General features: G+C 37.1%; 1 long non-coding RNA gene across 1 annotated transcript in view; it reads right to left on the bottom strand.

Annotated features, from left to right (window-relative positions):
* Positions 1 to 474: 474 nt before the first annotated feature.
* Positions 475 to 26,245, bottom strand: part of LOC106040981 (uncharacterized) — a 77,286-nt gene continuing 51,515 nt past the window's right edge. Inside the window, exons 2-3 of the long non-coding RNA XR_001210193.3 lie at positions 18,746 to 18,812; positions 475 to 1,113 (exon numbers count right to left, since the gene is read on the bottom strand). This is a non-coding gene — a long non-coding RNA (uncharacterized lncRNA). The remainder of the gene's footprint in view (positions 1,114 to 18,745; positions 18,813 to 26,245) is intronic.

Here is a 26,245-nt window from a genome sequence, read left to right as displayed (position 1 = left end):
GACACTTGGCAGAAAAGGTGTCTTTTCAGGAGATGCACTTTCTTCACCCTGTTTTGTTTCTTCCTTCTTCCTGCACTGTGTAAGAACTATAGAACAGATTTCAATATAATAATGAATATTGTAATAAACCTTTTTAAAAAACTTTTACTTTTCCAAACATTAATATTTACCCACTATAAGTGATATTCTGGTTTATCTTTGTTGGTCACTGGAAAATTCCATAATCATGGTTTTGTAATTACACGCTGTATCTTCTCATGGCACACCTTAATTGTTGCACTTCCTAAAAGTAAGTATTGATTTCACAACCTTTTTCAATATAATGATAAAAGCATATACGTCTATGGGATTGCATATAGTTTGCTGGAAAAGTGAAAACCACAGTATACAGAAAAAAAACAAGTAATTTGCACATAAGATTTAATTATAGCTCAGACATGTAACCTCAAGCATTCTCCAGTTTATCTGCTATATCCTAGCTAAAAAATACTTATCACATGTAAACAATGAGTTAAATACCATTAATTAAGGAATTGGCACTAACTATACCTTTTAAAGCTTAGGGTTGGAGTATAGAAATATACCTTCTCTTGCATTTATGCAAGAAAGAATAGCACTCTTCATACTTAATGGAAATACATACAAAATTTAGTGACCTTTTAAGTCTCCGATGATGCTGGCATGTGATATTGTCACACATTTAACATGAGAAGCTGTGTCTAATTATTATGCTTCCTAATTCCACATGTGCGACTGATGTTGAAAGCGTGTAATATTTCTAACTCATCATCTGATCAGTGAAATAAAAGTGGTACTAAACATGAAGAAATGTTGAATACCACTATAATGAAAAGGTTTAATTGCACCAGATGACCATTTGCACTGTTTCAAGCTGTAAAACACTATTTCATACGCAGGAGAGAGACATTTCATCATCACAAGATTTGATAACCATAATATTAGTAACAAAGTTATGAGTGATAACAAGCAGGTCATCCAAAACAGAAATTTTCATTTGCCACAGTTTTGAATACACTCTAAGTTCTTCTGTTCTTCTCTCATCTAAAGAGCCATGATGTCACTGCAGCTCCCCAGAAGTGACTCCACATGAACCTGGGGGATTAAGATCCATCATCATCACAACTCAGAGGAAATCAACACAAGCTGGAACTGGAATAAGCTCATCTCTTCACCCCCAAATATATTTTACATGCACGCACACTGCAAGTTCACTTCACTTAGCCGGTGATATGATCCCCCTAATGTTTTCCTGTGGTATTTTAAATTATATTATGAGCAGTGAAATCATTAAGGAACAGACCAAAACGGGCTGAAAGGTAGAAAAGGGTGAGTTTTCTTGTTTTGTTTTCATCTACATTAGTGGCTATATGCACTGAGTAATCTTTGTGCACACAATGTAAATGCTCAGGACCATACCTCATGTTCCAGCAGAGAGGACCAGGGAACCCAGCAGACAAGGACCACACTACCTGTCAAGTTATCAATGCGCTAACACAGCCCAGTGAAAGAGCCCTCTCCCGTGGCTGCAGTCATCCAGAAAGAAAAACTGAACTATAACACAATACACCTATCAAATATTATTGGACAAGTTCAGTATGGGCATGTATGTACAAAACTAGTTCTCTTTGAAGATTTGGTTTATTTGTAAATAGGTATGTGGCTGTAGTCAGCCATTAAGTTTCAATTCCACTAAATACATCTTCACAGAAGTTGTGAATCAAAGCCAGCATTACACTCTGAATTTAGATGTAACTTCAGTGCAGTAATTAAAACCTAAAAGATTTAGGCATAAACATGTAGCAAATGATGAAACCCTACACTGAAACTAGACCTTCACATATTTGATCCACATAAATAGCCCACAAATATTTTAATTCAGCAAGGCTAAAGACTGTGGGAACAAGCTGAGGGGAGAAGGTTTGACTGTCGTTTTCTGAAGAGCAAAGTTAACTGTTCCACAAAGCTAAAATCTAAATCTGATAATTCATCATCATTTTACAACACCAGAATTAAACTGAGTTTCTCTAACACTGAACCCATGCAATGGAACGAAAAATCCAGATTCAAAGCTTACAACAACACAAAGCATGAAAAACCTTCAAATTGTTTTTGCCTTATAGAGCTGAAGAAACATACTAATTTTGATAACTTTCCTTATGATTTAGCAAACACAGAAGTACGTTTGCATGCTGAACAAGTTAATTTGGATTTTTCCTTAATCCCAAGATTTCAGGGAAAAGAAAAATCACCCTTCACCCTTTCCTTACTCCTGTTGCCTTCAAAGATGACCAAAGTTACTGAATAAGTCAGACTCATAGGTTGGAATAGTAGGAGATACTACACTCTTTTCACTACTTGTTCATAGAGAAGGCTCAAATTAAAATGCCAAGATTTGAAAATTAGAAATGAATGGAAAGCGTAATCCTCAATAAGAACTCTCTCTAGTTGTTAGAAAAAGTAGATATAAAACCGAGCAGGCTAGTAGACAGTAGATTTATACTTTATTGTCAGTAAAGCTGTACGTTAGAACAGCCGGTGGGGTGGAATCATTTCCCACGGATCATGAATCAGTTGCTTTTCAACAGCATGCAATGTTCAACTTGATACTACAACCAAGACTAATGCCACACTACCTTCTAATTGAAGTCAATTTGCATTGTATTTTGGAATTGGACTGATTTCCAGCTCACTTGTTTTGGGAACTAACCAGATCATCAGGAAAAAAACAGATAAAAAATATTGGAGTGACATTACATAACGAATGGGAACTCATTACACATCACTGAAGGTCTGATCCTTCTAATTCCCATAAGCAACGCTTAATGAAATGCCCATTCCTGTTCACGTGCAGAACAAGGATTCATGAGCAAAGATTATTCACTTAAGTATTTACAAGATGAGATCTTCTCTTTAATCTTCTAATTACATTATCACATACACTTATAAGTCACAGTGTTAATAGCCTTATTTTATGGCATTATATTTATATTCTCTCCGTATTTTAAAAAAATATAAACTCATATAGCAATAATTATTTTCTTTGCTTACCCTGCTAAGGCTTTAAATGTCATTTCTGAAAACTTTCACTGCAGCATTAACTCAAGTTTCTATGAATACAATCTGATCCTAGTAGGATTGCCAGTGTTAGTTAAGGATTAAGTAATGACTGAAAGGTTTTTTGTTGTTATTGCTGAAGTCAAATGAATAAATGTTTGCAGGATGAGACCCTAAATCAAACCATAATCCTGGCTGCCTAATATAGTTAAAATTAGATTTTTAAGTAAGGTCAAAGAGATTGTTATTCACGCTGCTTGTTTATTCTTAAATATTTCATTTATCTGTGCTAATATACAATAGCAAATCTTTGTTGATCTAAAACACTGCTCTGTAATATACAATAATCATTTAGTATTTGACAACAATGCACAGTATGTTAGGTTTTGCAGACAGCATGGAATAAATAGTATGAAAACTGCAACTTGCAGGTATGATTTAAGAGATCATCTCTACTTTGTTCAGTTAGGGAGGAAGAGAAGAAGTATCACTTATGGAATGGCTTGAGCATTTTGTCCCTTGGAAACTAAACAAAACTGTAGAAAACAATTTTTATTCAAAGGCAATAAGCAAAACCAGATAGCAGGTAACAGTTCCTGACAATGAGATGACAGGGACATTGCACCTTGCCCCCATGGAGATGTGCACCCCTCACAGAACCACTACAATATCCCAGCACTAAGGTGAGTGGTCTGCAAAATAGATCTTAAAGCCCTTTTTCCATAGTACTCCTCATAATTAAAGCAGCAAAATGGCTAACTTTCTTGCCTATATTATGTAGCCAAGAATTTTGTAATTCTGTTTGTAATTTCATTTTAGTTTTCTACCTCCTTAAAGCCTTAGAAACTCTACGGCCCTTCCCATCCAACGACGACAGCAGCAGCCCATATTGCAGCCCACTGCAGCGAATGAAGCTGGGAAAAAGAAAGAGCCAGAGATCTGTTTCTGAATCTAAGCCCTGAGCAGCCTTGTTTACCAATGTCATTGATGACAAACTTGGTAATTTCATTTCTTCATAAATATTTGAATGCTACATTTTGCTAGGTGGATATCTGCTCATTTGATCTAATGGCTGTCCTTTCGAAAATGTCATAGAAAGCCATTAGCATAGCTTCACCAGTGTTAAATGGGTAGACATAAATGGTGATTGCTGAGAACAATATCCTTTGCCCACAGCATAGTGATGCAAGGGTTGGATAATTTTATTACCTTTAATAGCATTTGCAGCTATGCAAGCTAAGCCAATGATATGGGTAATCAAATCTCAGGCTTGTAAGTTGACCACCTGTGGCTATCAGGAAAGGAATCCCCACTACCATAGGCCCAGGCACAGAGGTGAGGGAGAAGGATGAGAAAATTGCTGTGGATGGCACACAAACTTAGTTTTCATCAGAACTAATCTGAACCATTGCTCATTCTTAGAGGATCTTATGTGCTCAGTGTGGGAAACCTCTGAAATCTCCCTCTTGCCTCTGCACCTTCCAGATAGCCAGCCCACTGCTTTGGCAGTGCTCACATCTGTCTGTAATAGGGAGGTGTGCTGGCCTGCCAAGAAGGGTGAATGTGGCCCCATGAATAGCAGATATGTTATGTTCAGCATTGCTCTGGGACTGGAAAAGACTGGAAGTGCAAAGTTTTCCATTGGAAGTGGTGGTCCTCGTGCCATCAGTAACTGCCCTGGAAGAAGCAGCACAAAGAATGTGGGAAGGGCTTCAAGGCACGTTCTGTTCGCTTAAGACCATCTCGCTTCCTGAACTGCTGACTAATTGTGCAGGTTAATCAGAATTTAACTGGGAATAGAGAAAGTAGCGACCTCAAAACTAGTAAAGCAAAACTGAGGTTGTCAATATTTTCCAACTTACATAGCAGTTTGTTATTTCTCAGCCTGTTTTTTCTGTGGTCTCATCTCTGCAGACCTCGGCTCCTCCCTGAACGCAGCACAGTGCTGCACTTCTGGAGTACAGGTTCAGAGGGACTTTATGCCTCTACACTGAAACTGCATAAATACACTGCAGATAATACAGCTCATACATGAAAAGATGGAACATGAAATACTTAGTCCTGATCTACTGCATATTTGAGGTAAGATCTATTCTATGTCAGCTACCTTGGCTACTAGACCTTGAACTTGAGACACGGGGATATGCTAAACCAGGTAAACAACAAAATATTTTTCGAACAGGTAAATGACAAGGCAGAAATATCTCATCGGAAATCAGCAAACATGAAGGTAATTTTATTTTTGGTGATGTACTCCCTTCCAAGAACACTGCATTGCAGAAAGCATTTAGCTTGTCATGTTCTTCTATTATTTTATTTTACACTTCATTCGTTTCTATTACATACTCTTGCACTTTATTATTAGGGTGTTCTGTTGTTGCAAACAGGCACACTGAATTCTGATTCAGTTATTCCAGTGGAAATTTTTTTGTGTGTCAGCCTTTAAAGTGAAACAAATGAATGACTGTGATACTCAACAGCTTTAATAATATATGTTGACTCTTGGGTATTCATGGCCTTTAGATGCCTAAAAATAATAATGCTTTTATATTAAAAAATGAATATTGATTAATGAGCTGTATTTTTTTTTTTTTTAAGTAGAGAAGCCAGTAGCTATACTTGTCATAAAATTTGTTACGAATCACCTGATGTATATACCAAGCAAAGAGATACCAAGCAAATTGAATTCTTCCACTACAAAATGCCTTCCTGTCATAAGCATATGTCCTCTGTTGTCCTTACCATGGAGGACACATTCAGAAGTACTGACAAACCAACTATCCTCCCTGGTGTACTTAAATTTATGCATATGTAATTTCCAGAAAAGGTTCAGCAATATAGTTGCCACCTGTGAAAACAGCAAGCTTCTACTTTAGCTAATATCCCATCCACATAAGAGTTGCTTTATCGGCCGCTGCTATTATTGGAAAATATTAGTCATCTTCAAGAGCTGAAGATATGCTTATTAATTATTTGCAGATATATAGTTTTTCAAGCAAAATACACACTAAACTATCATCACTGTATTGAAACAACCTAAAGCATTGCCAAACCAGCAAAACCCTCAGTATCCTCAAATTTGACTGTACAATCAACTTCAGATCAAACGGAAGAAATATGCACAAACTGATCCTTTCATGTGATCGAAGAAACAACAAAAGGAAGCTTACATCAAAATGCGCAATACCCTGAACAAGACAGATGTGAACAATAACAAAGCAGGATATTCAACACGAAGATATTACCTAATACTAGAGTTAAGTTAAAGTACATTTCTGTAGATAAACTATACACACAAGACCTGTTGAATAAAAAGAAATGTAATTCCATACTACCTTATTTTCACATTCATCAAACCAAAGGATTTCTCTGGACTTTGAAAAGAATCACCATGCAGCTGGGGGCCGAGCACACAGATGCAGGGCCAGGTAACATGCTGCTGGTACTAGCCACTCACCTGAAGAGCACCCCCAAACATTTTGATGAGATTATTTTCCCCACATGGAGTTGCTGCTCTTTAAATGAAAGGATCTAGAGAATCGTGCTTTATTTATTTTTAAAGCATTACCCTTTTATTGCTCCATCACGTTTCATTAACTATAACTTAAGATTATTGCAGTTACTCCCATAGTACTCAAAACCAATCAAGATGACATGATCTGGTTATATCTTGCTTCTGTAATCTCTCCCTCCAAAATTTAACTTGTTTCACCATAGTTAAAAAAATCCACTAAGAGTGGATGTAATAAATCTGCAGGTAATAAGCATGGAGAATTTTACTTAGAGGCTTCTAGAAAACCCATCATGTCTTTTCATACTGAAATGTATTCTCTGGGAACAAAGTTTATCTTCTCACTGTGTTTCACATGAAAATTTTCCTCAGTCATACACATCATGATTTTCTACACTTTCTCTCATAACTCCTCGTGGAACACTTTTGATTCAGAAATACTCTAAGTAGCCTATTGCTAACACAATGACTTCTTTCAATAACATGTAAAATATGGGCACTTCCATCAGTCTCAGGTATTTTTCCCTAATCTTTCAGATGAAAGAAAATTATGTTATTCTGGAGAAAAAACACAGATTTTTATCTGAGAAGCAACAATCCAGTGCTGCAGTAACGCAATTTATTTCTGTATTTCTCAATCTTTGTCGCAAGAAGCAACTTGTTCTTTTCACTCACCAGATCTACCACAAAAGAGTGGCTTACAGCAGAAGTCAGCCTAATGCAAGGCATACGACACAGCATTCCTTAAATCTAGAGGTAGCAACAAGCTGTTCCTTCCCAGTGATCTGTTTGCGAATAAATACTTTTACCGGTATGCCTGGTAGCACTTAGGACAACCATCTACAGATCTAAAAAGGCATTTTTCCTTGAACAGATCTCTTATCTTGTAGAAAAGCATTTGTTATTTAAAATTTATTTTCAGGGAGCCAAAACAGTTAAAGTTATAAGGGAAATAGAATTCATAATTATGCAAATGATCCTGATTTATTTACATATATTGACAACCAATACAAACTATGATCTTATTAGGAGGCAGTAATTGGAACCAGTCACCAAAAACCTTACAAAAAAAAGCCAAAAAGCCATGCTGTTCTTCAGTATCCATTCTGTCTCTGCTTGTAAACATTCAATTATATCTATTTGCAAAAATAAAGTCTATCCCATTTAGCTCAAGGAGAATACAGCTTTATAACCCTATTTCAGATTGTGCCATCCCAGCATTTTTCACAAATGTACAAATTTGATTATAAATTTTCTGTAGAATACAGATGTATATAAGAAAAACAAAAAACATTTCCATTGTCAGAATGATCAAGATTTCAAAAAATAATAATACTTGGTAACTGAACCTATGTGGTAAATTTAGGCAGCAGATTTACCAAGTTGCACCTTGCAGATGAAGAAATCTTAAACAGCTGTGGAAACACTGGACATTTTCCAGCAGGGGAAAAAAGCTGAATATTCAGAGATCTCTGAAAAACAAATTATAATAATACTTTGCATGCCGAGTCAATTTTGAAATAATGTTTTGTTTATTACCACATCTTTAAACTACCAAGTTTAGGAAGACTTGTAGGACAAAACACTCAGCATTAACCCCTCCAAGGAAAAAAAAAAAGTACTTATGTAGGATTAATATATTACAGTATGTGGAAACACACTGTATAAATTAGAAATAATTTTCTACAGACATACAACTCACAAGCCCTCAACACTTTTCCTAAATTCAGGTTAATTTAATCATGGATTTCTTTTATAACCTCTGAAATGCAGGACTTCCTCCTCCTTATATGATGTTAACACTCAAAAAGCAACCTTTAGAAGCTCTACAAAGACATTAAATTTCAAATTGCCAACAAACTCTCTCTGGAAGGAAATTCTTTTCAAGTCATTTTTCATTTGTCCCAGATGGAATTAAATGCACCACAGAATATAAAGCTGCTGCAATTTTATGTTATAAGAACAGTGAAGAATGAGGAGGTAAGGTCTGAATGACTGTGGATTGTACACCCCAGGAAAAAGAACCACTACAGAAACCGCAGAGATATTGCAGCTCAGTGTTACACCAAATGCTTTTAATGTATATTTAGTTCACCAGTTATTGCATGGCAATGCAAAAACAGTGATTTATTTTGTTTGTAATTAAAAGTAAAGTAGACAAATAAAATGAAGAAAATTTACCTTTTTCCTACAGAGTGTTATTCGGGACTATCAGCAGACAGACTCAAACATTTCACTGATCTGGTCAAGTGTCAGTGCTTCCAATTTCTAATTTCCCTGGGTCTACACAGATAGTTTTATTATTGCCAACTTCAGTCATGAGATGGATGAGTGCATTTAAGACCCAGAAACAGTAGGAAAAGCTTAATGCAGGGTGGCTCCACAGCTAACTCCCTTTGTAATGCCCTTTGCAAAGAGACTTTCTAATGTAGCTATTAAATATGTTATCTCAGCTTTCCAGTCTGATGTTTTGTAAACTTCAAAACTACTTGAGTAAGAAAACAGTCAGCTCTGTCATTCAGTTAAAACCATTCCCTGAAAAACAGTCCTAATATAGGCTAATGAAGGAGATGTGATTTGCTCTCCATTAATTTTTGCTTAGGAACATCAATGTACATTGGCAACCAATATCTTCATGCATTTTTTTTTTCCTTCAAGAGAAGGAATCAGTGGGGGGTCTGTAATTAGCTTTCCCCCCAGGTTTCAATATAGACATTAGCACAGGACAACTACTCTCCAAAAATGTCCATTTTCCTTTTGTGGAAGAGGATGCACTCATTACCTGCCTCTCTCCTAGCACGAGGAAACAAGGAGTGCAATCTCTGAGGCTCTTGACGGAATCAAAGGCAGAGGAGCAAAATAAAACAAAACAAAACCTGTCCAGCTGAAGGTTTAAAAGAAAGGGGAACGCCACCAGCCAGCACATCCTGCTGAGACTCTAATGCACGCAGCCTCTAAATATGCCTCGTAGGACTGGAATAAGGAAACTGTGTAAGAAGAGCAGATGGGAAAAAGTCTAAAAATAAGTACATAGTGTGGAACAGAGAGGTTGCATGTTCTAGTAGGAAGAAAAGAGAAGCTTGAAGTAAACTGTTGTATAAATAGACTTTAAAGAAAGCAAGCATGACCTCACTAAAATGCTTCCTAATGACGTGGTTTCAAGATAGACACAATCTAGTCTCTTCGTGATAAAATGCATTAATCAGCAGAATGACAACAGCTTCTAAAGCAAAGCTTCTAAAAATAACACACAAAACTGAATAATCCCAAGTCACATTGTCATCAATAATTGAAAATTTAGCCAATAAAAAGTTATTGCTGAAAATTTATTAGTGTAATTGAAAAACGGAAACATGCCAAAAATTAAATCTCATTTTAGCTGGGGGGGGGGGGGGGGGGGGGGAAAGGTATTTTCATATTTTCATTCTTATTTTAAAAGAAGCATTCCCCTTCCTGCTTTCTGCAAGCGCTCTCAATACAGAAGTGAATCCAAGACTTACAACCCCCTTCTTAGACCTGCTTCAATCTTTGGAGCAAAAGGACTTCCACAGATTGGATGCAACAAGTCATCCTGGGATAAAAGCTGACTGCACTTAAAAATCAGAGGATTAAATTAAAGAATTAAACCAAGATACATGTGTGAAACCATAAGATGTCCAGTCATCAAGCACTGAAGCACTAGAGAAGTAACATTCTATTTGCATTTAAACCATTTGAGATAGTAACAACTAATTAGTGCAATTAAACTTCTTGTTAACTATTTTACTTTTGATCACTGGATAATAAGGAGTAGCAAGTCTTGATTTGGTAGCATATTACCTGCTATATATACAGTGCGAAACATCCCATTTGCTTGTCTGAAAGGGCAGATGCTCACTTCTGCACTGATAAGAAGAAGATACTATCCTTTATTTTTCTCCTGGTACAATCTCCATATACAGAACACATGCAAATAGTATTCAGCTCCTGCGTTACGGACCTAACCACCTCACTATCTTCAAGATACTTGGTGTAAAATTTAAAGAGAAAATTACTTCTCCTTATAGACCAAATATTTTTCTCAGGGACTCTTCAGTCTGTTTGTGTACACATTAGGATTTTATTCCAAGAGGCAGCTTCATCGGCAGGAAACAACAGTCTATAACAATGCAATGCGCAGCCAAATTTTAGCTGGTAATAATCCTCAGCTAAACACATTTTTAAAAAGTGCTTATGACTTTTGCTCAAATCAACTGCCTAAGCACTGACATTTCTGAAATCTGCATAATTTTTGTGTTTGTTTACAAATACGTTAAGTGCGTCATCATCATTGCTAAGCGCATGTGGGATAACAAGAAAAAAAATAGAATAAATTTATATATTTAGCATATAAAGTATATTTAGTCGTTTTTGTGTAACAAGCATTTTCTGTGGAAGAAATGAGAACTCTGGAGATAGGTATGGCTCATAAATTACTGAACATACTGACATTTCTCAGCATATTTCAGTTAATTTGAAGATTCCTCGCAGCATAAACAGGTTGACTTGTTTTAAAATGCAGAATATAACATATCCATTGTGCTTCCAGTCATACTTTTTAACAACCTTTTTTTTTTAATGTCTTCTTGGCATATAATGTAATCGTATTCTATTAAATATTAGCTCAAGACAGTATTCCATTATTTATTTATAGGCCTATGACCACACAAACAAGAATAGCTAGAGGGGGACGAAGAAAGATGCATACGATCTCTATTTAATCCTACTTCTTTACCTGTTCTAGTCATTCAGTGTGAGTCTCACTGCATGCAACAAAAAAGCAACACCTGCTGTATGATTCATTTTGTAGGTTTTAGGCCTAAACTAAGCCAAGACATGTATGTGTAAAATACAGTAGTGCTATTTTTTCCCAATGTCATCATTAAAGAAAGAAGTAAACAACATACTCCCAGCTGAAGTCCTGCCTACCTTCCATGAGAGCGCTGTACCAGCGTACCACACTCATCGGGACACGGACTGAAGAAGGACATGACATTGCTTTGATCAGGGACACGTAGGGGGTATTCCTGCTCACCCATGAGAGCTACTGCATGCCCCACAAGACAGACCACCACCAAATGGCCAGCCTCAAATGCAGCATTCTTTGGGCAGAGTCTTTCCATACTGCTTGTAATTATTGACCTGTAGCTCTTTCCCAGCTCTTTCCCAAGAAAGGAGCTACTGGAAGAAAGTGAAGCGATTTTACATCAGCTTTATACTTCGTCATCTGCTGGGCACCACTGCACAGCTACGCAGCAGCTTCACTGTTGCTATTGGTGGAAGCAAGTAAAAAACATTCAAAAAAAGACAAGATAAACAGGAGTTTGCATAAGTTTGCTTCAGTGTGGTCTATTGAAGTTGTTTCCCTTCAACTGAACAAAAACAAAAACAAAAAGTAAAAAAAAAAAACACTAAACAGTGTAATTCGTGAGTATGGTGAAAAGGTATCTAAATCAATTTTTCTGATAAGAGGTGATATTTGACATTATGCAATTAATATGAGACTGACTATCCTGAGGATGCTCTTTAAATTATTTTCACATAAACATTTCTGATATGAATAAAAGGTGCATGTCTGAAAGTTCTGCTCAATGAGCCTTTAAAAAAATACCCACATCTAAAAAAAACATAAAATGAAGGGCGAAGTTTTGTTTGCACTTTACAGAACATATTTGAACTATGTGTTCTAAAAACATCATTACACAAAAATAATGTTACTTAGAAAGAATATCTATTTAAATTATCTTCTTTTCATCAGTAGATAATATGATTACTCAAAGAATTTTTCCTATGTTTTCTATCCATTAGAAAATAACTCTCCAGTTATTCAAGTTCTCAAGTATAAAGAAATATAGGCAACTTATTATGACTATCAGAAGACTGGAAAATGAGAAAGAAAAAAATACTACAAAGTAACATTCCAACTGAAGCCGGAGAATAGTAGAGACTGTATATTAAAGGTTACATGCCTTTAGTACAATTAGGCAGAACAAAAGAAAACTGATGTATTACACTGTATATGTTTGTTCAGTTTTTCCATCATGATGATATTTCCTTTGATTCTACTTTTTCCTTTTGAAGTATTGCCTTAACATTTAGCTTGCAAACTAATGTGCATATTAGCATAAACCTGTGCTTAACATTTATTCTATAGGCCTCTAGACAAAAGCCTGAGTTAGTGTATAAGGTCAGAAAAATAGGCTTTGTAAATGTTACAACAGTAAACCTCAAGGTTCAGCAGAATATTAAATTGTGTAAAATTTTTTAATTTACCCGAATCAAGGCTACTATATATAAACTCTAACAAAAACTAGGAAAAAAAACAATAAGCAATATTTAAACATATGTGAAGTGCATACAGAGAGGGAATAATTTATAAAAAGTAATAAAGTGGTTAAATTTAAGATTTTAGAACCCCAAAATGCATGTAAATCCAGGCAACATCAGTAGTCTTGATATCCCTGATGTAACTAATTTTCTAGTGGTTTAGCTGAGAACACCATTTAGAAGTTACCTGTGATTAGTCCAAGCAGTTTACCACTCTAACAATATGGTCATCAGATGAATTCATAACATTGTTACAGACATGCAGGAAAAGTCGCACAGAGGACTACAGAAAAAAACAATTTCTCATAAATACATCTGGATAGGATGACAGCAGATGGAGATTGCAATAGGTCTCTGGCAACTGGAGAGAACTGGATGTTTAAGAAAGTTTCTTATTTTGAAGTTCACTGGCAAGTCATTCTACAGCAGACAAAAGAGGCACTGAAGTGATTAAAAAAATAAAACAAAATAAAATTCTTGTACCATGATTCAAGACAAAATACCTGAAGTCTCTGAAAGCCCCTGTTCATGGGGGCAGGTTCACAGCTGAGAATCTCCAGCTGCATCTGGGAAATAGCTCAAAGGCATAGAAAATTAAATTCCCAGTACAAACCTGGCTCAAGTACCCACACTGAAAACCCATCAGAATGGAAGAAAAAGGCCTATATAGACAATCCTTATGCACGCCTTATACCTGCCTACTCTCTGCATACTACCGGTCTGTTTGAATGCTATTTGATTGCTTCAGCGCTAAGCAATTACACAGTGTTTGGGGAGAGCATCACGGGGGTTAAACATTATAACCAGTCAAGAAAGCCACCTACGGACCAGAGAAGTAACAAATGTAAATGAAAATAAATTCAGCACTTGAAGGCAAATTGGTTATTGTTCACATATTATGAGTTATCCTTGAGGACAAGAAAAAAAAAAAGGTAATAGCCTTGGGAGATTTCTTTCAGTATCTTCTGAGACAAGGTTAAAGCTAGAGAATTAGGGAAAGATTTATATTTAGCATACAGGGGATAAAGCAACAGATGACAGTAGGCACTGAACTGCCATTTAAATGACAGAACAATCATAATTTTGTAGGCTTTTTTTCAGCTGATACCTAGACCTAATACTCTGCAGTATCTTCCACAAAGTACTGATGCACTCCCATGCTGATAATAGAGTTGCTCAGTCATAACCAGCATGGTTCGTGCTTGCTGGAAAACTATTTCATCTGGATCTGAGATGCTTGGTAATGCCAGGTCAAAGGATTTAAACTCAGATGAGGACTCTACCTTTACCTGCTAATGTCAACTTCTGTTCCATGTTGTCCCAGAAGTTCCTCTGCATATGCTGTTACCAGGGGAATTTAGGCAAATTTTAAAAGAGATTTATAATATACGAATGGAGAAACCCTCATATGTCAGAGCATGGGCACAGTTTCTGTTATCCAACACCCAATAATGGCTATTCATAGGTGTTTAAGGAACAAGCATAACTATCAGGACACACAGTAACGTTGGGGGAAAGATCCTTCCAGGCAACACCACACAAGCACCAGGCAGTCACTGCTTTGGGGAAGATGGTTAATAGTCACCAACAGATGCAGGATTCTCCAGAACTTTTTCCAATTCTCTTGGCCTCCCTACCCCTGCAAGCAGTAAGCTTAAATCACTAACTTTTTCTTTCAGAGGAACATTATTTTCTATGTTAGAGCTGCTGCTTGAATAATGTCATTGGGTGCCTCTTAGAACTGGTATTGTCAGAAATAGTGAGCAATCACTCCCTATTCACCTTTTCTATACTCCCATGATTTATAAAAATCTCCATCGCATTTCGCTTCTCCTGTAAATTTTTTCTTCCTAATTTGAAGAGTCAGTTTGTTTCATTGTTCTTTTAAGACTCTCCTCTTCCACACCTCCGGTCTTTCCTACTCTGGGCCTATTCTGGGCCTCTAACGTAATTCCACTTTCTTTCCTAAGTGCTGAGAATTTCTTTCCTAAGTGTTGAGAACTAAATTAGAGCCAAACATCGCATATATGTTGATGCAGCTGTTTTATCTTGTCCTTAAGTGCATTACTTTGCATTTATGAATACTGTAGTTCTGCACGCCTTTCAGTCACATCATAGGAGCATTCTTCAGAAAGTCAAATATAAAGCTGACTGAACAGCTGTGTACTTAACTGTCATGTTATTATTTAGCCCTTTTTCCCCAGATTATATATAAAGGTTTTCCAGCACATGTTCTCTGAGATTTCAACAGGAACCATACCCTATTGCACAGCATCAGAACAAAGAGCCATATAGCACTTAGTGCCTTTTATTTCTTTGATATCACAGCTGATTTAGTGGAAAGTTATCCTTCACCACTGTTTGCTCAGCCACTTCATTTCTTAACTTCACAAGGACTCTTAGGTAATTCTATACTCACCATAGGCTTGTAACAGTACGTTTCCTTATTTAGTTTAGAAGTCCTACTATTGATACCTCAGTTTGAGACTGCTGCTCAGGCTTCTTCCCTGAGACGCTTCAGAGCTGAGCTAATCTTCTCTGGAACAAGCACAGCAGCACATAGCTAGCTTTGCCCGTTTGCTACAGCTACTCATTCTCAGAGCTCCTTCAGTCACCTCACTTCTCTGCTCCTCAGTCTGTTAGCCAGCCCCACAATTTACCAGCATGCTTGACCATCTTCCCATTTAGTAGAGGCTCATGACCTACCTCACACAGACTGAAATCCAAACCCACCAGAACCTCTCCTAATGATGTGACAGAGCTTAAAAGGAAATAGCTTCACCAAACTCATATTCTTTCTTTCAAAATCAAGAGCAGAATTATTCATCATCTGGTTTCTCAAGGCAAATAAACCACCCTAGTACAGTTGACTGTAATTGACTTCCTACAGCTTCTAGTGATCTGGATAATGACTTCAGAGAAGTACGTTCAACATCACTAGCATGGCAGATCAAGCCCTTAGTTGTCATTTTGATATATTCTATTCCCACAAGCAAAGGACTTAAGTTTCTAATCAGGGGACAAAGGACTCTATTTTAAAATTTTCATATGAATAATATGAAGTGACAGGAACTACTTTTAAGAAGAAAAATTGAGTGGTTTTATTTTTCCTAAACTAGGAATATAGGTTACATGTGTTTTATTTGTGGTTCAGGTTCACTCTCCTTGCTCTGTGGGATGGTAATAACCACTTTTAAAGTACCTGAGGACCTGCAAACTCTCAGTCCTGTCAGTTGTAGCTGACATCTAATACTGAAGTGGATTTCTGAAGTTCATACAGCAACAGGTATTCCCTTTGAATTCACAGGAAACATTCTATAACTCAAGTGAAGCTGATGGGACCACTACTGGAGCAAAGCACTCGTCAGATGTCACTACCTAGCTTTTGAAAAATACTTTGCCAAAACAGTTAAGATGCCATCACGTAACAGCTGTTGCTGTGATATCACAAAATAAATTTTACAGATGTTATTTTTAGCTGAAGCTATTTTTTAATTAACTACCCATCTCTTCTTATATTGATTGCAGGGCATCTGTTCACTTGTAAGATTATGACTCATTATGACTTCAGTTCTCTACTTCCCTTCATATCCTATTCATTCACTTACCTATCCTACCTTTATGGCAAAGTTTTTTTCTGATATGTTCTATGCTCTTCCTCCTTCTGCTGGAGACCGTCCATCTTAATGGAGTTGCTTTAAGGTCATGAAGTATGAATTGATAATTCTTTCAAGTCAGTATAAATTTATGTCAGTATAAATATCCAAATAGCATAGGACACTGTAATAGCATAGGCACTGTAATAATTTGCATGACTGCTACAATGTGTTGGACAATTAAAAACTTAGAAAATAAATTAGCAAGATTCTGAAAACCAAAAATCTAAATCGTATTCTGCTGATGTAAGCAAGCCATTCTGATGACCTCATTGGACCTACTAAAATTTCTGTCTCATAATACCATTTAAAAAAGGGGGGGGGGACAAAATTCCAGACATCATCTCTAAAGAAACAGAAATGTTTAAAAGAAAGGCTGCTCATCTGTCCAAGGCAGGTGCAGGTAAGTGCTGCCATCTGTCTTATGATGTAATATCGCTACAATTGCCTTATATTTATGTTTGTAATTCAGTCCACCTCTAAGAAAACTGAGCTGGCCCGAGATGAAATGCAGGTATTTAGCAGCTGTTCTTTATAATACTGAATCTACCTCCCCCCCCCCCCCCCCCCCAAGATTCAAATGCAATAGATTAGGACAAAAAAGTCTATTCTTTTTTGTTCAACTATTCAACTGCCAACATCTATTAAGGAAAAATTTAATCAAGATATATATATATTCCATTTGCTTCTATATTCGTGATATTTTTAAACTTTACACTGACACAGTACTTAACATATATTAAATATATGAGTTTCCTGTGAGTTAAAGCAAAAGTCTGTTTTGCTTTTAAAAATAAAATTCAATTATTTTTTGTTAGTTGTCTCTCAGCTATTGGACAAAATCATCTATTTCAAAATTCCTTGTGGTAAAGCCATTTCTTAATTAATAACCACTAGTAATTATAGAAGTTAATGTCAAAATACCACTTGAGAAATCACATGTGATGTCAAAGAATCCATTTTGCTTAGTTTTTCTCTTTATCATCTTGCATAGAAGATGAGAATAAGGACAGCAAATAACATCTGAGCATCAGCTGTATTGCTGTATTATCAAACCATAACTGCAAAATATACATTTATATTCTTTGGGGAAATAAACAGTCTCAGATTATTTTAGAACCTCCACCAGGGAGTGTAATATCAGGGCTTGGTTTGGGTTGTGTTTTTTTTGTTTGGTTGGTTTTATTATTTTTTTTTTGGAGCAAATGTTTTGTCAAATTTATTTAATAAAAAGGAATGAGCCAAAACAAACACAAAAAAAGCACAAAACAATTGATATTGAGGGATCTCTGTTTCAGTAGTAAAGAAAAAGTAAAATCAAATTCCCAGGAACGTAGGGAGTCCATAAGTAATGCTCAGGATCCCAAGTCACAAAGTTGTTTTTTTTTTTACTTCTGTATTTCTCTGCTTTGCATAATCAACATTTCCTTCTCCTACCCTTATTTCTATTGTCACTTATTTCATCCTCTGATTTTTAACTGGCAATTTGTGCTCTCTCATCACTGACTTTCCTTCAAAGCAGGGTCTGCAGTTTGGTTCCACATAAGATTTTCATGAAAAAACTATCAAAACTATTTATGCAGTCTGCCATGTTTTCAGGGATGAAAAAGAATACCAACAGCTTTGTACTTATTGTAAACGTGTGACCCTCCTCCCAGACTGCCAAAATGCAAATACATAGCTGCGTTCAGTTTTGATGAAATTCTCACAGCACAGTAATGCATCTTGAGCTTTGTGGTTCAGAAAGAAAAGCACCAGAAATTGAGTGCAGATGTAAGTAAACTGTGAAAATAGTATTGTTCTTGCAACACGGGCTGTCTGACAGCATTGAAGGAAAACATACATTTTTAACTGCTTTGCATTAACCATATTTTTTATTCATTTTCCATTTTCATTATGTATGCAAATAGAAAGCATTCAGGATTTTAAACAAACAAACAAATCACTCAACCTTTTTGGTAAGCTGAGGTACAGTAAGACTTCACTTATGTTCACATCATTGCTACATCATATTACCTGGCCCTGATGTTTCACCTTATCAGCTTCTTTATTACTTATGAATTTCATTATATCTTGAAAGATTATTAAAGATATTGCCTAATTCTGTAGATCACATAGCCATAAGATCAAGATAAAAAATATAAAACAAGTTACTTACCTCCTTTTCCAAAAGCTTAGTCCTTTTACTCAGTTTTCAGCAAAGGAACATTTCCTACAGTATCACACTAGAGAATAATAAAAAAAAATAGTTTCACTCATTAAGAAACAAAAAATATAGATTGCAATAGATCAAGGTTTTGTCCCCTGTGAAGTATGAAAGCATGCATTATTTTAAGTTATGCAATTTAAAATATTTAAAGTACGTTCCACTTAATCATTTACATCTTACAGCACTATTTTATTAAATAATGAAATATTTATAGCCTCTAAGGCTCTAATTAAAATGTTTTCTCAAAATTATTTTGCTGATTTCATATGAAGACTTAACATATGAAAACAGACAACCCAGTAAATATTTAAAAGGAAGTGATCTATGAATATTCACTCGCGAACAGCAGAGCGACAAAGAACAGGCACACAAAAGCAACTCCAGACTTAATCCTCTCCACACCGGCAAAGCATAACCAGATCCAACTCACGTGGCTAAAACAACTTCTATTTTCTGCCTCTTGAAAATGCTTTGATTAGGAATATAGATCTGGAAAAAGTTCCCCAGGAAAGCCATTTTAGACTGTGATGATAGCACTACATAGGCCATTTTGGTCTCTGTGGCCGCACGAGCATTAGAATGGCACTACCACAGGGTCGCTACCACTGAGCCATCCCACCAGCAACCTACACCTTTCCACAAATCTTTCTTCTCTTCATATTTTTCCTTTCCTGAAGTTGAAAACTTAACTATATCTCTATTGATAAAAACTGCCTTTAGGCCTTCTGCTGCCACAGGGAAGGTCTTTCACCTGTTACTCCTGGCAAAGAGCAGGGAGCACCACCGCCAGCAGTGTTCACCTGGCTGCTCTCCCGACTTGCTCTGCCACAGTACGCCTCATCTGCACAGTCCTGCCCATCTGTCACGGACAAGCACTTGAAAATGAAGGCCCTCTGGCAGTTTGGGTACTTCAGGCAGTTTGGGTACAGGACACCAAACCAGCATGGCCTTCACAGGCTCCAGTGCAACATGGGCATCCATCGGCCTTAGGCTGAGGCAGAAATCCCACTCAGCCAGCACCTCCAAGCATCTGTGTAACTGAGGGGTCTTTGCTTTGTTTTATTTAAAGGCTGATGTGTTACAAGATCCCTAAATAACTACATACTATTCATCAGTTGCACCAGCAATTCGCTGACTTTTGCTGTCCAGATGATTTCAGCTTAGTTAGCTTGGGTTAGTATATGCACAGGGCCAAAATATTTACCAAATCTAAATTCTTCAACAATTATTACATTGCTAACCCAGGTGATGCAATAAAATTTTTTACTCTTTAATTTTTCATTATAATTATTATTGCTGTTTAAAAAAAGGGTGAAAAAAAATCTGATTTCAAGCAAGTTGACATTTTAAAGCCTTATTTAAAATGCTGAAAGCATCTTATTTGTCATTTATAGGAAAAAAACCACCCTTTTCATTTCCCTCTGAAATGGAAGTGGCATATGGTCGGCATCATTCTTGTTAACTTGCTCCACATCTTCAGCAGTAGGTTTTTCATTTGTTTTTAAAATCAAGGTATAGATGGGCTCACATACAGCTGCAATTCCCCAACATCAGGCCTTTTCATTCCCTTGCCCCTCTTAATTATCTCTTTTTTTTTTTTCCCTGTGCTATTTCTCTTCCAACAAGAGCAGATGAAAAGTATCAGACAGAAAGAGAGGAGAGATGCAGCACCAGACAGACACTCTCCAGCTCTTTTTTCCATTTTCAGTTTTGTGTGTTCTTACTATTAACAGAAATCTACGTTAAAAAGTGCATTCAATCCCCCAGTTACAAAGAAACACCTAAATTCCAGTATTAAATTTTAGATTCTGTACAATGCATGCAGTCTTTAAATGTGTACTCAAATTAGTACAACCTTAGTTTCAACTCTTCTGACATTATTTAATAAGTGTGTAAATAATTACAAGCATCTCAGGTATGACCAAACCCTTGACACCATAGAAGACGGAGAAAGATGTGCACTGCTTTGCTGTTTGAGGTATTCAACAAGAAGCTTGAAATACACAATACTAAAGGATAAGTATTTTAACCCCTGCTTTTCTTTAAGCTTAGGGCTTAATTTCTTCTATCAAATTTCTTTTATCACAATGACAGAAGAATTGAACTGTCTCAAATAACAGGCCATTAGTCAACAATATATTGTAAGCTTTGAAATATTACACTGAAGTGATAACTGATTAGTATTCTCATGTCCAGATCATGCCAACATATTGGCAACACCATTAGAAGGAAAGGAGCCTGAAGTTAAGCAAACAACACAAATGAGATAAGATACAAATCACTAAGGGTCATTTTCATTCCACGCAAAATCATAAAAATCAGAATTCAGCGCTTTGAAATGGGCACACTCCAAAAAAAACTTGAATTTGTTATCTTTTGATAAAAAACAGAAGTCCTGTGCTCATGCAATAATAAGAGTTGTGGTATTAGCCTTACAGCAAATATATTCCTGTAAGACATGTTATAGGCTTGTTTAGTAGCAAAACTACATCAGTTTTCTATTTTCTATTCCCTGCTAAATACCAAATCAGTCGTGCAAATTTGACAGTCGTGCAAAAGAAATACTAATAAAACTGATCTACTCCACAGCAGTGTGGCTTCACAGAAAATATTTATAGAGACAACTTGCCTGAAGCTTAATCTTTAGATTCTAAGCTAAATTATGTCTCCGAAACTGCAAAAGAGGAGTTGGCAGCCTTTAAAAAGAAAATCTTATCAATAGATCAAGCTTGATACACTTGAACACAATTAACCTTAATCCTCCAATATGCTTCTATGGAGTTGATCTAAACCTCAACATCTTCAATTTTGTATGTGTGCATCTTCAAATACTGAGGGAATTTTTGCAAACTAAACCGGCTATTTTTCTACTACCATCATTTGCACATATTATAAAGGAAAGGAAAATACTACAGATGACAATATACTCCTCCATCCTCCTTTGAAATGGTTGAGAAGGTTTGTGGCTGTTACAGAGCATGCTCTGGAAGCTCACTCCAGCAGTAAGACTGTGGCTACTCAGTGTTAAACGTGAAACCCATCATTGCTTGAGGAGGGGAAAATGTCAGCTCACTAAATAAATCCTGGCTGGCAGTCAATTAGTTATTACTTTTACCACCTGCCCACACACCTGTTGTTAAGTTAACGCTTTTGCATCCACTCTCCCTACAGACCAGTAGAACTTTATGAAATAAAGTGACGCAAAACTCTGACACAGTCCTTGTTACAAAATATGCCTCGAATAGCTATTAATCAAAGGATGCCATGAGCTCAACAGAGCCTTCAATAAATACTATGAGACTGAACATCTACAGCTATTGTTTCAGCCGTAGATCTTGTAAATGCTTTTTACTGTAGCAACAAACTGCTAATAAATTCAACTTGCATTACCAGAAACATATAAAGGACAGGATACACTTCATGATGTTTTCTCAATGCCCTCCCCAAGCCTATGCACTCAGGCATTTTGTTTCCAGAACTATTTTATAGTTAGCAGTGACACGCTGTTCCCTCTACACTCTCCCATGACTGATGAGGGAGAGCAGCAACCGAATGCCATTGCCAGCACTGTGCCCCTCTCACCCAGCAGAGTGGGTAGGCTTTCTGCTTCCAGCTCACAGCAGCTTTAGCAGCAATTAGCAACATTAATTGTACATGTTGCATTGGGCAAATAGAGTCTTAAAAAAAAAAAAAAAAACACCAAAACCAACAACAGCAGAAGTGCTGTCCCTGCTACTGTGCAAAAGTGGCAGTTTTCCACTATTCTAGAGCATATATTCAATAAATGGGAGTGATAAACCAGGCATAACACAGGTTACTCAGTGAACGGCCTGAAGTTTTCAAAGTACTTCAAACACTTACTGAATAAAGAAGCACAAAGATAGGAACCTCTCATCTATGTTCATTTTGTTTCAATTAAGAAGCAATTCCTCCAGTGAGATTTATGGAAGCATTCACATTCCATACAGCTTTAATCCCTATAAACTACAGCAAAGGTCACCGGCTTGTTTTTACTTTCTCCTCGTATTACCGCATTTTCTTCTCAGTAAGGACATAATAGATCTAAAGAGATAAAGCGAGAGAAACAGATGTCGTTTGACATCAACCAAAAAGCTGGACTAAACAAAAGATCACAACCCCTACGTATCAAATCTAGAAATCCCTCTCAGCATTATGCTGGTTGGGATTCAGACTGAGCCAGGCTGAATGTACGTGGCTGCTGAGCAAGCTGTGCTCCAAGGCACACAGCAGTTAAACACTGACAACAGCCTAAACCAGCTGGGAGGGGGAAAAGTGTTCAGACAGATCCAGCCAGCCAGGTGTTTCCTCTCCATGTAGTTCATTGCACTTTCGATATTCTTGATCAACTTGTTCTTTGTTTGCCCCTTCATTTCTTTGAGGTTTGAAACCCACTAGCACCTGCAATCTTTCAGAAATGTAAGGCAGATCAAGCGCAAAGGATTAGCATGAGATATTGAAAATCCCCCCCTCCAATTCCTCACCTATGTACTAACAAAACCAGAAGAAGCAAGTAAAGGAGAACTGCTCCACAGAAAAACAATTTGTTGCCCCCGTAGCCCAGTGAGAGGGGTTAAGGACAACACCATAACCATTTCTCAGCCCATTACTCTTATAATGCAGTTCAGCATAACCTTTAAAGTTGCAGCCTTCCCTGACTTACAAGTTTACCCCAGAGACATGTAATCTCTGTTTCCTGGGATCTTTACATCCAATCTGCTGTACTGGTGTTTCCCCAGCCGGTTGCCTGTTCTCTGGAAGCAGAGTCACCTGAAACTACGGGGCAATAACACCATGGTAGACTCCCACTACTGTGGACAGGGACAGACAGATTTCAGTATGGAAAAGGGGAAGAGGAACAGGAGAAAAGGAAGAGAACTCCCTCATATAAAACTAATTTCAAGAAGACAGTTCATTTCACCAAAATTTTACAAATTTACTTTTATAGCAATAATTGCCACTGTGAAGGGTACCAGAGTTCAGAGGACAATTGGTTCATTTTGCAAACTCAAAAGAGTGACTGGTACGTGTCACATGGCACACACCAGCAGCACTGGTATGTAAGAAAGAGACTTCGTACATGAAACTCTTCTGTTAGTAACCTTCCCCAAAAAAATCATCTGTATGGAAACAGTTTCAGTTGTGCTTTTACTCTATTAAGTTCAAAAAGAGCAGGAAGTACCTTCAACTGCAAGAAAAACATCAGAATCTGTACATGACGTGGTTTTCCAGACAACTTTTTAGTAGCTTTTATTCGGTTAAAGAAATGGAGGTAGAAGTTTCTGGAGCAACTGAAAACATCTGCATTGCAGCACCAGCGCACAAAAGATTTGATTGCCTTCTGCTTGGAGACTAAGCCAGCAACTGTAAGAAGATACCCAGCTGTAAAAGATGCTACCACTGATGTTTTGCTAGTTGGCATTTACTAACAGAGCCCAAAACAGGTACATAGGTTTGGTTCAGGGCAGTTTAAGGGAAAGCTGCTTATTCTTTTACAAACTAATCCCTCTTCCCTTGTGTTCAGCCACATAATAGTCTGAAGTTCACAAGTACCAAATAGCAGCTAGCATTGTAAAGATGGAATCAATAGTATAATCCTATTAAATTCTGCAAAGCAGGCTACTTTTCAGATATGTACTGGAATCCTCTTAAGTTTCTTTTTTTTTTTTTCTTATATAAAAGGTAGGGTTATGTGAGACTCTAGCCAGAAACCTAAAAACACTGTGTACGTAATGCTCATAGGTAGCAGCGCAGTCTGCTTTCCTCTGGCTAACATGCAACTGTGACACTTTACTAGACAGTATTCCAGAGTAAAACCAAAGTTTCCTTTGCTTTTGTAACCAAAAGCAATGAAATAATTGATGAGCTGACTCACACAAAAAGACTTTAATGAGAACTGACACTTCCATTTGTATGGGAGCTACTGACACCTATTGCAGAAATTCTTCCATTCACACGATCAGATTGTTCTTACTGATATTGAAAGCTGGTGTTATCATTTGCATGACCGTCATTCCAGATATTAGCTCTTGTACAAACAGTTTACTCCATTCCTAGCTTCATCTGCTTATATTTGAAGATTGCTGTATCTCTAAATACATTTTGAACAATTACCATGTTTGAAGCTATAGGAAGATTTAATCTATTTAGCTCACATAGCAGGAGGATAAGAAATACCTGCGGCACTAGCTACCTGAATGTTACATCAACAAAAAATGAATGCTGTTATCTATCCCAGTCCACATGCTGGCTGCTGCAGCTAAGCAGTATGAGCTATGTAGATACTTGCTGATGTGGACAGACCTATATTCCCAGTTCAGTCGCAGCATCCATCCAGAAAGTTACACTGCAGTCTGCACGTGCTCCAAGACAGCCTGGCATTTTTCTCATGTCTTTCAGAGAAAAGAAGCTACACACAAAAAATTAAGAAATTCTTTCTCTGCTCCTAGAAAACATCTTTAATTGTCCTCCTTCTTATCTTTCCCTGTTCTACCAATGCTTCCCAGTTGTGCAGCCACCCCAAATCATGAGGTATTAGCAAACATATTTTAAAAAAAGTCAGGGCCTTTACAGTAACTCAACTAAATTTTGAGGTATATAAAAATCTACAACTACAATTCACAATTCGGAAAATCATTGCAACTCTACGATAAGAATGATTCACCGACATTGCTTAAAATGACAGATTTCTCTTTTCACCAAACTATAAGTGTATGTACTTGATGTTTTCTAGATTAATTTGATGCATTTTGTGGATTAACTTTTATTGTTAGCATCATACCAGCTTCTATATCCACAAACCAGCAGCAGCACCCCTCACACGTAAAGCACTGGCCAGATGCCTCCTTCTCCGAAATGGGGCAGTTGGAAAGGAGCTGAAGGCCGGGTTGGGACCCTGCCCGGCCCCCTGGCACAAGAGGGCAGTAAGGGAGTTGGGGAGAGAATGGGAAGAGAAGCCACAGCTCCAGCGTTCCCACCCTGCCTTTGCCCCATCCACCTCTCACGTTTTAAATTAATCTCTCAATAGATCGCAACGTGTTATAAAGGTTTGGGATTGACAGGGGAAAAAAGGCATAAGTGTGGCAGCCTCATTAGCATTCTGCTCTCAAAGGCTCCACACAGCTTTGTCTTTTGAACTGTAAAAGCTGCTTAACAAGTCAGCAATAGCTCCGTTCCCCCTAGAACAGCTATGGTAACAGTCTTCATTTCACAAACACGTTTCTTGAACTACTTTCCCAAGTCCCTGCTAATACGAACCTGTGGAGTGAAATAAATGCAAGACAGCTCTTTTGTTTCCCAGCTTCTTTAAAAAAAACTTCACTTGACAAGTATATCACTCCTGTTTCCTGTCTTTTCCCTTCTGTTACAAATAATTCACCGGAATACACATTTCTGAAGATAGAGATAGATAGTTTGTGGGACTAGAAATCC

The sequence above is a fragment of the Anser cygnoides genome, chromosome 4, assembly GCF_040182565.1.
Source record: "Anser cygnoides isolate HZ-2024a breed goose chromosome 4, Taihu_goose_T2T_genome, whole genome shotgun sequence".
Lineage (NCBI taxonomy): Eukaryota > Metazoa > Chordata > Aves > Anseriformes > Anatidae > Anser > Anser cygnoides.
Note: the sequence above shows the minus strand (reverse complement) of the source record. Positions and strands in the feature narration are given on the sequence as shown.